The following is a 12,529-nucleotide window of genomic DNA, read 5'->3' on the forward strand; positions in this document are numbered from 1 at the left end:
TAAAGAGGTTGTCTCATGAAGGTGCAGGCACCTCCTCTCTATGGGTGCACACTGCTGATTTTGTAGTAAAGATTGACATGATCTCCCCCATGGCTAAATTCACAAACTGCAGAGACGCTGCAGATTTTTAGTACAATGTTTTCACAGAAAATCTATAGAGTAGATCAGGTTTTTAAAACCTTATCCATCTGGTTAATAGTAATCACTGCTACCAAAGCATACACTGGAAAAATTAAGTTGTCATAACAAGAAAATCACTTTAAGGCCAGGGTCACACTTGCGAGTTCAATGCGACAAACTCGCGTGAGTCTCTCGCATCAAGTCCCGTCACTGCCGGCGGCACTCGGGACTGGAGCGTGCGGAAGCATGTATTTCTATGCAGCTGAATGTTCCATTCCTGAGTGCCGGCGGCAGTGACGGGACTTGATGCGAGAGACTCACGTGAGTTTGTCGCATTGAACTCGCAAGTGTGACCCCGGCCTAAGGCTGGAGTCACACTAAACGTATAAAAAAAAAAAAACGGTCCGATTCTCACTGCCGAGAGTCGCACGAGTGTAATGCAAGTGTCCTGTGAGTACAATCCGATTTTTCACACCCAGCAACCGATTTACATCCGAATGCAGTGCGATTGCTATCCGATTGCAATGTGATTTTAACATGAGCTTTTACATAGAGCAACTCTCAATGTCATTACACATCGTTTTCAAAAGAAATAATCTTCAAAACACACACATACAGTAATTATATATATATATATATATATATATATATATATATATATATATATATATATATATATATATATATACAGTTAGGGCCAGAAATATTTGGACAGTGACACAATTTTCGCGAGTTGGGCTCTGCATGCCACCACATTGGATTTGAAATGAAACCTCTACAACAGAATTCAAGTGCAGATTGTAACGTTTAATTTGAAGGGTTGAACAAAAATATCTGATAGAAAATGTAGGAATTGTACACATTTCTTTACAAACACTCCACATTTTAGGAGGTCAAAAGTAATTGGACAAATAAACATAACCCAAACAAAATATTTTTATTTTCAATATTTTGTTGCAAATCCTTTGGAGGCAATCACTGCCTTAAGTCTGGAACCCATGGACATCACCAAATGCTGGGTTTCCTCATTCTTAATGCTTTGCCAGGCCTTTACAGCCGGAGCTTTCAGGTCTTGCTTGTTTGTGGGTCTTTCCGTCTTAAGTCTGGATTTGAGCAAGTGACATGCATGCTCAATTGGGTTTAGATCTGGAGATTGACTTGGCCATTGCAGAATGTGCCACTTTTTGGCACTCATGAACTCCTGGGTAGCTTTGGATGTATGCTTGGGGTCATTGTCCATCTGTACTATGAAGCGCCGTCCAATCAACTTTGCAGCATTTGGCTGAATCTGGGCTGAAAGTATATCCCGGTACACTTCAGAATTCATCCGGCTACTCTTGTCTGCTCTTATGTCATCAATAAACACAAGTGACCCAGTGCCATTGAAAGCCATGCATGCCCATGCCATCACGTTGCCTCCACCATGTTTTACAGAGGATGTGGTGTGCCTTGGATCATGTGCCGTTCCCTTTCTTCTCCAAACTTTTTTCTTCCCATCATTCTGGTACAGGTTGATCTTTGTCTCATCTGTCCATAGAATACTTTTCCAGAACTGAGCTGGCTTCTTGAGGTGTTTTTCTGCAAATTTAACTCTGGCCTGTCTATTTTTGGTATTGATGAATGGTTTGCATCTAGATGTGAACCCTTTGTATTTACTGTCATGGAGTCTTCTCTTTACTGTTGACTTAGAGACAGATACACCTACTTCACTGAGAGTGTTCTGGACTTCAGTTGATGTTGTGAACGGGTTCTTCTTCACCAAATTAAGTATGCGGCGATCATCCACCACTGTTGTCATCCGTGGACGCCCAGGCCTTTTTGAGTTCCCAAGCTCACCAGTCAATTCCTTTTTTCTCAGAATGTACCCAACTGTTGATTTTGCTACTCCAAGCATGTCTGCTATCTCTCTGATGGATTTTTTCTTTTTTTCAGCCTCAGGATGTTCTGCTTCACCTCAATTGAGAGCTCCTTTGACCGCATGTTGTCTGCTCACAGCAACAGCTTCCAAATGCAAAACCACACACCTGGAATCCACCCCTGACCTTTTAACTACTTCATTGATTACAGGTTAACGAGGGAGACGCCTTCAGAGTTAATTGCAGCCCTTAGAGTCAATTGTCCAATTACTTTTGGTCCCTTGAAAAAGAGGACGCTATGCATTACAGAGCTATGATTCCTAAACCCTTTCTCCGATTTGGATGTGGAAACTATCATATTGCAGCTGGGAGTGTGCACTTTCAGCCCATATTATATATATCATTGTATTTCTGAACATGTTTTTGTAAACAGCTAAAATAACAAAACTTGTGTCACTGTCCAAATATTTCTGGCCCTAACTGTATATATATATATATATATATATATATATATATATATATATATATATATATATATATATATATATATATATATATATATATATACACACACAGTACAGACCAAAAGTTTGGACACACCTTCTCATTTAAAGATTTTACTGTATTTTCATGACTATGAAAATTGTAAATTCACACTGAAGGCATCAAAACTATGAATTAACACATGTGGAATTATATACTTAACAAAAAAGTGTGAAACAACTGAACTTATGTCTTATATTCTAGGTTCTTCAAAGTAGCCACCTTTTGCTTTGATGACTGCTTTGCACACTCTTGGCAAATGCCAAGCGTCGTGCACGGTGTTGGGCTGTCAGAACAACCCCCATCTGTGGATTTCGGGCACTCAGACCATCCTCATGGAGTCAGTTTCTAACCGTTTGTGCAGACACATGCACATTTGTGGCCTGCTGGAGGTCATTTTGCAGGGCTCTTGCAGTGCTCCTCCTGTTCCTCCTTGCACAAAGGCTGAGGTAGCGGTCCTACTGCTGAGTTGTTGCCCTCCTACGGCCCCCTCAACGTCTCCTGGTGTACTGGCCTGTCTCCTGGTAGCGCCTCCAGCCTCTGGACACTACGCTGACAGACACAGCAAACCTTCTTTCCACAGCTCGCATTGATGTGCCATCCTGGAGGAGCTGCACTACCTGAGCCACTTGTGTGGGTTGTAGAGTCCGTCTAATGCTACCACGAGTTTGAAAGCACAACCAACCTTCAAAAGTGACCAAAACATCAGCCAGAAAGCATTGGTACTGAGATGTGGTCTGTGGTCCCCACCTGCAGAACTACTCCTTTATTGAGTGTGTCTTGATAATTGTCAATAATTTCCATCTGTTGTCTATTCTATTTGCACAAAAGCATGTGAAATTGATTGTCAATCAGTGTTGCTTCCTAAGTGGACAGTTTTATTTCACAGAAGTTTGATTTACTTGGAGTTATATTCTGTTGTTTAGTGTTCCCCGGCAATTCAGCAGCCACGTACTATACACCAGGACCCGACAGGATAGAAATGGATTACACATAGTAAATGCACATAGAATAGATATATAGATGTCAGTGACATATACAGTTAGTACAGTGTGTGCAGCTTAATGTACATGTAATTATTACAAATTATTTGTCTGAAAAAAATGGCGTGGGTTCCCACGTAATTTTCTTAACCAGCAGAGGCAAAGCTGACGGCTGATGTTTATAGACTGGGAAAGGGGTTATACCCATGGAGCCTCCCAGGTTATTAATATCAGCTCACAGCTGTATACTTAGCCCTTACTGGCTATTAAAATGGGGGACACCCCCCAAGAAAAAAAATTAGGAAGGGTCCCCCTATAATAACCAGCAAGGGCTAGGCAGACAGCCGCGGGCAAATATTAATAGCCTAGGAAGGGGTCCATGGATACTGCCCCCCCCCCCCACGCTAAAAACATCAGCTCTCAGCAGCCCGAGAAAAGACACATCTATAAGATATGCGAATGCTGGCACTTAGCCTCGCTCTTCCCACTTGCCCTCCAGCGGTGGCAAGTGGGGTAATAGTTGGGGGGGGGGGTTGTCAGGTGACATCAAGCCCCAAGGTTAGTAATGGAGAGGCATCTATATGCTCAAATTATATAAAAACACAGACACCCAGAATAAAGTCCTTTCATTGAAAGAAATACAGACTCCATTAATAAATCTTAATTAAACTATACTTACGACATCGCCCATTCCAGGGACACCATTGCCTCCTGCAAAAGTTAAAATAACAAACAACAATATTCTTAATCTTTCCGCAGAGAAGATAATCCATTTGTCCAACGACAGGTCTAGCTCTGCTACATCTAGATGGAAGGCTGCATGAAAGGTCCTGGGAGTTTTCCCACAGCGCTCATGCTGACATTGGTTAGTTGAAGTTAGTTCATTGGCTGTGAACTCCCAGGACCTTTCTAAAGGCACCGCGACCATGAGAACTTTCTCACGCTCGTGGTGCCATCAGACAAATAATAGGAGACAGTCGGCAGCGGTAGCAGACGCTGTTCAGTGTCTCTGCTGGATGGCAGGCTGTATGGTTGCATCATTACGGACATCTTTATATCTATGTATCTGTTCTATGTTTATATATATTCTATCTATTATATTACATAGTAACATAGTAACATAGTTAGTAAGGCCGAAAAAAGACATTTGTCCATCCAGTTCAGCTTATATTCCATCATAATAAATCCCCAGATCTACGTCCTTCTACAGAACCTAATAATTGTATGATACAATATTGTTCTGCTCCAGGAAGACATCCAGGCCTCTCTTGAACCCCTCGACTGAGTTCGCCATCACCACCTCCTCAGGCAAGCAATTCCAGATTCTCACTGCCCTAACAGTAAAGAATCCTCTTCTATGTTGGTGGAAAAACCTTCTCTCCTCCAGACGCAAAGAATGCCCCCTTGTGCCCGTCACCTTCCTTGGCATAAACAGATCCTCAGCGAGATATTTGTATTGTCCCCTTATATACTTATACATGGTTATTAGATCGCCCCTCAGTCGTCTTTTTTCTAGACTAAATAATCCTAATTTCGCTAATCTATCTGGGTATTGTAGTTCTCCCATCCCCTTTATTAATTTTGTTGCCCTCCTTTGTACTCTCTCTAGTTCCATTATATCCTTCCTGAGCACCGGTGCCCAAAACTGGACACAGTACTCCATGTGCGGTCTAACTAGGGATTTGTACAGAGGCAGTATAATGCTCTCATCATGTGTATCCAGACCTCTTTTAATGCACCCCATGATCCTGTTTGCCTTGGCAGCTGCTGCCTGGCACTGGCTGCTCCAGGTAAGTTTATCATTAACTAGGATCCCCAAGTCCTTCTCCCTGTCAGATTTACCCAGTGGTTTCCCGTTCAGTGTGTAATGGTGATATTGATTCCCTCTTCCCATGTGTATAACCTTACATTTATCATTGTTAAACCTCATCTGCCACCTTTCAGCCCAAGTTTCCAACTTATCCAGATCCATCTGTAGCAGAATACTATCTTCTCTTGTATTAACTGCTTTACATAGTTTTGTATCATCTGCAAATATCGATGAATATTCTAACCCGTCACGCCATGATTTTACTGTACGCAGCAGATGAATTGCCATTTTTTCAAAGGCGAACGATGTGTAAAAATCGGACAGCACTCGCATGGGCCGACTGCTGTGCGATTTTTGTCTTGCACCCATATGCTTGCATTTGCTAGTCTCGGCCGAGTCTCGGTGCCAATCGCAGCCTGCTGCGATTTTACACGCACGTCGAATACGCCGGAAAAAAAAAAAACACTGATGTGAGCTGCCCCATAGAGAGACATTGGGTCGAGTGCTATGTAATGTTTTATCGCATAGCACTCAGCCGTATTCTACGGTATTGTGGCTCCGGCCTAAAGGGACTATCAGCACACTATGACTTTTCAAACCAAGTACTGCCACACGATGTACGGTGGGGAGGCTAAAGATTTCAGTGCACCTTCCCACCAGCTTGTCTTCCCTTTATCTCCACCCCCCTCTTCTTTGATTGACAGCTATTGTTTCATAGAGTCAGAGAAGGGTGGAGATGGATGGTAGTCAAGCAGGTGCAGCGAAATGTTTGACCCCACCATGGTGCATCGAGCTCCCGTACTGGGTTTGAACAGTCATTCTGTGTGACAGAGTCGCTTTAATGAAGCTGCAATTTTGGGCAGCTACAAAAGTACAGCTCAGCAAAACATTAGTAAGATTTTAATTAAAGATATGCTGTAACATCATTTTGTAACTTGTACTTAGGGACCATACTCATCGGATGAGTGCAATCTGATGAAAAATCGGATTGTACTTTGACCAATGTTAAGCTATGAGTCACAGCTCATCTGCAATTTTTTTTCTCAGCTAAAATTGGACTGAGAAAAAAATACCTGCATGCTGCGATTGTCCAAGTATCTCCGATGAGACTCTCCAATGCAAGTCAACAGGTGGGAGAAGAAAATTGCACAGCACTCGGACCATGCGAGTGCTGTCTGATTTTTACACACCGATGTCCTTTGAAAAGCTGGCAATTCATCTGCCGAGTATAATAAAATCACAGCGTGACCCAACAGAATAGAATACATAGAATAGATATATACACATATAGAATAGATAGATACAAAGATGTCAGTGACATATACAATTAGTACAGTACTTGTGTAAATAGCGTGGGATCCGCCGACATTTTATTAACCAGCAGAGGGAAAGCAGACTGTTGGGAGCAGATGTTTATAGCCAGGGAAGAAGGTAATACCCATGGAGCTTCCCAGGCTATTTATATCAGCTCGCAGCTGAATACTTAGCCTTTTCTGGTTATTAAAATGGGGGACCCCCCAAAAATGACGTATAGTCCCCCTATAATTAATAACCAGCAAAGGCTAAGGAGACAGCTGCGGGTTGATATTAATAGCCTAGGAAGGGGCGATGGATATTGGCCCCTCCCAGACTAAAATAATCAGCTATTAAAATCATCAGCTCGCAGCCACCCCAGAAAAGGCACATCCATAAGATGCGTCAATTCTGGCACTTAGCCTCGCTATTCCCACTTGCCCTGGTGCGGTGGCAAGTAGGGTGATAGTTGGAGAGGTTGGTGTCACCTTTGTATTGTCAGGTGACATCAAGCCCAGAGATTAGTAATGGAGAGGCGTCTGTAAGATGCCCCAATTACTAACCCCATAGTGATATTGTATAAAAACAACACGCACCCAGAATAAAGCCCTTTAATTGAAAGAATAACACAGAGCCCTTTATTGAATCTAAATTATACCATTTTCACATCATTGTTCAGTCCACTGAAGACAGTGTCCCCTGTAACAGAATTAAAATAATAAGCAACACTATTCCTCACCTGTTCGCCGAGAAGATAATAATCAATTTGTCCTGTGACGCGTCTAGCTATGTTTAATCAAAATAGCAGTCTGTATTGTTGCATGATGTGACTATACAACCTTCCATCCAGCAGAGACACTGAGCTGTGCATGCTTGCTCAGCGCCTCGTGGTGAACTCCTGTCACCTCACTGATGTCACCACGAGCGTGAGAAAGTTCTTATGCTCTCGCTGTGCCTTCAGAGAGGAGTTCACAGCCAATGAACTCAGTTCAACTCACTAACGTTAGCGCAAGCACCGTTAGAACTTTTCCCACGGAGCTCGGGTTGACATCAGTGAGTTAAACAGAGTTCATTGGCTCTGAACTCCCAGAACCTCTTTCTGATGGCACCGTGAGCGTGTGAACTTTCTCACACTCGCGGTAACATCAGTGAGCAGACAGGAGTTCACCGCAAGGCACTGACCCGAGCAAGCCCGTACAGCGTAGTGTCTTTATGCTGCATCGCATCATGCAACAATGCAGCCTGCCATCTAGATATAGCAGAGCAAGACTCGTCGCGGGACAAATGGATTATTATCCTCACGGCGGACAGGTGAGGAATATTGTTCTTATTATTTTAATTCTGTTACAGGGGTCATTGGCTTCAAAGGACTGGGTGATGACGTGAGTATGGTTTTATTTAGATTTATTAAAGGAGTCCGTGTCATTCTGTCAATGAAAGGACATTATTCTGCATGTGTTTTATTATACAATATCACTATGAGTTAAGTAATGGGGAGTCTTATAGACGCTTCTCCATTACTAACATTTGGGCTTGATGTCACCTGACAATACAAAGGTGACATCAACCCCCTCAAACTATCACCCCACATGCCACGAGGCCAAGTGCCAGAATTGCGCATCTTATGGATGCGCTTTTTTGGGGGCGGCTGATAGCTGATGTTTTAGTCTGGGGGGGGACCAATATCACTGGCTCCTTCATAGGCTATTAATATCAGCCAGCAGCTGTCTGCCTAGCATTTGCTGGTTATTAATTATAGGGGGACCCTACGTCACTTTTTGGGGGCGGTCCCCTATTTTAATAACCAAGAGAGGCTAAGTATTCAGTTGTGAGCTGAAATTAATAGCCTGGGAACTTCCATGGGCATTACCCTCTTCCCAGACTATAAACATCAGCCTTCGGTCGATGTCGTTCCAGTACCGCCATAGTGTGCCTACTTCTTTTGACTGGCCATAAGTCAGAAGTAATGGTCACAAGCTCTCAGTGCAAATCAGTGCAAGCCAGAACCGGGCTCTTGTAGACCTGAGTTGAAAAATGGCCTCCGACTTGTTCCAGCAAACACTGGAGCGATCTGGCAGATCACATACTACTGAAGACCGTCAGGAGCGGCGGCGTTAGAAGGTGTAGACGGCAGCAGGTAAGTATAAGGGTATGTGCACACGTAGATAGCTCCTCTGTGGATTTTTCCGCAGCAGATTTGATAAATCCGCAGTGCAAAACCGCTGCGGTTTTTCCTGGGGATTTATCGTGTTTTCTATTACGGATTCCGCTGCGGTTTTACATCTGCAGTTTTCTATTGGAACAGGTGTAAAAACGCCTCGGATTCCGCACAAAGAATTGACATGCTGCGGAAAATAAAACGCTGCCTTTCTGCGCGGTTTTTTCCGCAGCATGTGCACTGCGGATTTCGTTTCCCATAGGTTTACATTGTACTGTAAACTCATGGGAAACTGCTGCGGATCCGCAGCAAAATCCACAACGTGTGCACATACCCTAAGACTAGGTGCAGGGACCTTAGATTAGAAGCACCACTCCAGCACTACAATTGAAAAAAAGACTGGTGTGGTACTTTCGGTGCATGTAATTGGGGCTAAAATTCATTTTTATAATTTAATTGAATCAAAAAAATGTGCACTGTTTGCCTTCTATTGCTGGTTGCAGAATGAGCAAACTGAAAATCCATAAGTCAGGCCACTATGACGACCTGACACAGAGTTTGCAACTAAAAAAAAAAAAAAGAGACAGTAAAAGCCCAGAGGTGTAACTGAAATCCAATCGCAAAAAATAATTTTTAGCACCAAATATATGCATTGGAGCAAAAAATAAATTTAAAAAAAGTAGGCAACCCCTTTAATATGTTTTAATTATGTTCTACCCCTTGCAGGTGCTCCAGAAAGAACTAAGAGATGCCTGCAAAGCTCACTGCTTCTTCGCAGTTTTTTAATCGGTGGCCATCTCAGGACCTGAATCTCCACCAACCTGTAGAACATGCAAGATGGTAGAGAATTAAATGAAGGGTACAATTTAAGTGCAACGCCACAGAGTTAAAAATTACTTCAGTTTGTGCCAATCAGGTGAAGGCAACATACCTGTTGTTAGAACAGCATGACATATCTACAGTATGCAGCGACCTAGTCTTTTGTGCAGCCTGGAAACGTTCCTGGCATCATCATCCAATTACATACTAAAAATACAACTCTGAATGTGTAAAATGTAAATAGATTCAGAGCTGCCGCCAATCACTGCCCCACATGCTCTATTGGGGAAGAAACTTTTGGTTTTCCCAAAGCTGATTTGTCAGAAGTTCATCTATTTGTTTCTTCTGATATTTGGCACATAGATAGTTTCAAAATATACAGGAATCTACATCCCTCCTCTTCCATCAATTACAAGGCCAATCCTAATCCCGTCCTGCAAGCAGATGATGCTGGTTAAATGACGAGTCTTCTGCTCGATTCTCACTGCCCTAAAAGTAATAAGGTAAAAACTGTGAGCCTCAAGTCTATTCATGGCAAGAACAATGAGAGAATACAGCTTCTGTATGGACAGTAGAATGGATTTTATTCCCATAAGGCTTAATTACACTAACGAGCATCATACATGTCATCGAGTGGTGCTGTGAAACTTTCTCTGTATACAATTTAGGACTGCAAGTCCCAGCACAACAATAAAAGCTGCACTGCTGGACTCTAATGAAATTGTTTAACTTTGTTATTTTTGCTGGGATTTGTCAATTTTGCTGAGACTTCTAGTGAATCCAGAAACAAAACGTTATACTTTGCCAAGTTGAAGCTACCTGGCGTCTTACAAGCAGACGCATATTTTTCTCTGTGGGGACAAAAAAAAAAAATCTTGAAAAATGGATAAGGCTGTAATTCCCACCAACATGTAACTCTGCACTTGCTATAATGAGGTGATCCACAAATGCATTATTTATACCAAACTTATTGTATACGCCCACATAACCTTCTGCATCAATCTAAAAGATGGGAAGAAGAAATATGTAGTAGCATATCCGATATAGTAAGGCCAGGGCTACATGGCAACGAGATAGCAGTGTTCCGTGGCAACATTACATGTTGATTTCCTATAGTGCTGCACTTTGACTGTGACCTATCGTGACCGTGGCACAAGTCACAGATATTTCCAAATGTGTTTGATTTCCCATCACTAGTAGCATGTTGCACACGACTTATCATGGACTTCAATTTAACTTGCAAATTTCATGCAACTTTTTTTCTGGCATAATAGCAGCCGCAAAACAGTCGCAAGTTGCGCAAATGTATTTGGTTGCACGACTTGTCTGAGAAATTGATGTGGCGTGACGTATTTAGCCCCACAACTGTCTGAGTTATCTTCAGAGACCTATCCTCAATAAGCCATTTGTGCTGAACAACATCAGGAAATTACTTAAAAAGTAATTCCAGAAAGCAACAACCTTGCAAAGGGATAGAATCACTTGCTACTTCCTCGCTGCCATTTTTCAGAGTACAAGCATTGTTTATCGCAACCTGCATTCTGCATGTGAAGTTTTCCCAGAGGCTTGGAGATTGTCAAAATTACCTGCAAACCATCCATTTCCAAAAAAAAAAAAAAAGACTACCACAAACAGCAGCTATGCTCTGATGACACCAGCAGGGCAAAGGTTTAAGTCTCTGCACAAGCAATGACTCTCATGCCATGAGAGTATTGAATCCTGTTCAATGTACCCTCATTAATAAATTTCAGTTGCAATCATTCTGTGGTTCGGAAGCAACTTTTACATCCCATATCCTATAATGATACCGTATAGATGTCACAGCACAGAGAGGCTGAGCGGAGCTCCAGCCTTGAGATCATTTATACCCTGCTTGATGAGTTACAGATCCCAACTCTTCCACTGACGTGCCTATAGATGTTTTCACATTTTTATCTTTATGTTTTATGTCTGTGTAGATGTTCATCTAAATGTATCAGACCTGTTTTTTCCATCCTGTTTTCTCTAGCAGTTTTGAAACTGCCATAACTGGCATGTAGAATACGATCTTTGCTGAGAATTTAAGACTGAATTCACTCAACATTGAAATCATCAAAGAAAATCTGCAAAAAAAAAATTGAACGACTTTTTGCAGCTGCGTTTGGATGAGGTTTTGAAAACATCATATACATGTAAACAGTCATATTTTGTGGAATCTGCACCATATTCGCGATCTCTTATTACGCTGCTATGTAGCGGCAGCATGGAGTGATTTCAGCGGCATAACTTGTGTCGTGGCCAAAATCACAGTGAATCCCGGCTAAAACCCTGTCAATGTATAGGGCTGCTTATAGGAATATTTATGCACCTTAAACTCTTGGGAAATGGAGCTCTCAGTGAACAAAATTTGCACTGACAGTTTCCAGGGCAAGCACACAAAATAACCCTGTAAATAAAAGTCTCAGACATTCATGTCAGACTACAGTGCTGCCATTTAGTAAGACGAGAACTCTTTGCATTGTCTCCATATGTAACCAGATAGCCATGGATTGTACCTCAAGGTGCACCTAGTAAAAGCACCGACTCTGCTTCTGTACCAGGAAACGCAACCTAATTAGGTCCCTCTCCAGAACTGTGCGGAGTACTACAATACTAATTTTATAAGTCAGTGACCTAGATTAAAACAAAGTGTGCAATCTCCTACCCCCCCTCCAGCCCTAGACATACTTTCTATTATAAGACACGCTTTCAATTAGAGAGGCAATAACGTCTGTAAACTGGCACGTACCTGTGTCCAGAATGACTGGGCATTCATCAGAAAACGACGATCCGCAGGTAACGTCAAGAAGAAAAGGTCATGTCCCGGGCCACAGCTCCTGGAGGGGAATCCAAAAAGGAGGGTAAAATGTAAAGAATATGGGCGTCCTGAGCAGAAGAAACAGGTGACAAGTAGTGTAGGTATGTCCTT

General features: G+C 42.4%; 1 protein-coding gene across 8 annotated transcripts in view; it reads right to left on the reverse strand.

Annotated features, from left to right (window-relative positions):
* The window catches only part of SHANK2 (SH3 and multiple ankyrin repeat domains 2), a 528,042-nt gene that overhangs the window by 515,429 nt on the left and 84 nt on the right, over positions 1-12,529 (reverse strand). For 7 of the 8 annotated variants that reach the window (XM_069738617.1, XM_069738616.1, XM_069738615.1 and 4 more), the window contains exon 1: positions 12,350-12,487. The gene's annotated coding sequence lies outside the window, so the exon portion shown is untranslated. Of the gene's footprint in view, positions 1-12,349; positions 12,488-12,529 lie in introns of those variants that run through there. The other variant, XM_069738610.1, reaches the window with a different exon arrangement.

Source organism: Ranitomeya imitator, chromosome 9 (assembly GCF_032444005.1).
Source record: "Ranitomeya imitator isolate aRanImi1 chromosome 9, aRanImi1.pri, whole genome shotgun sequence".
In the NCBI taxonomy this organism is placed as follows: Eukaryota; Metazoa; Chordata; class Amphibia; order Anura; family Dendrobatidae; genus Ranitomeya; species Ranitomeya imitator.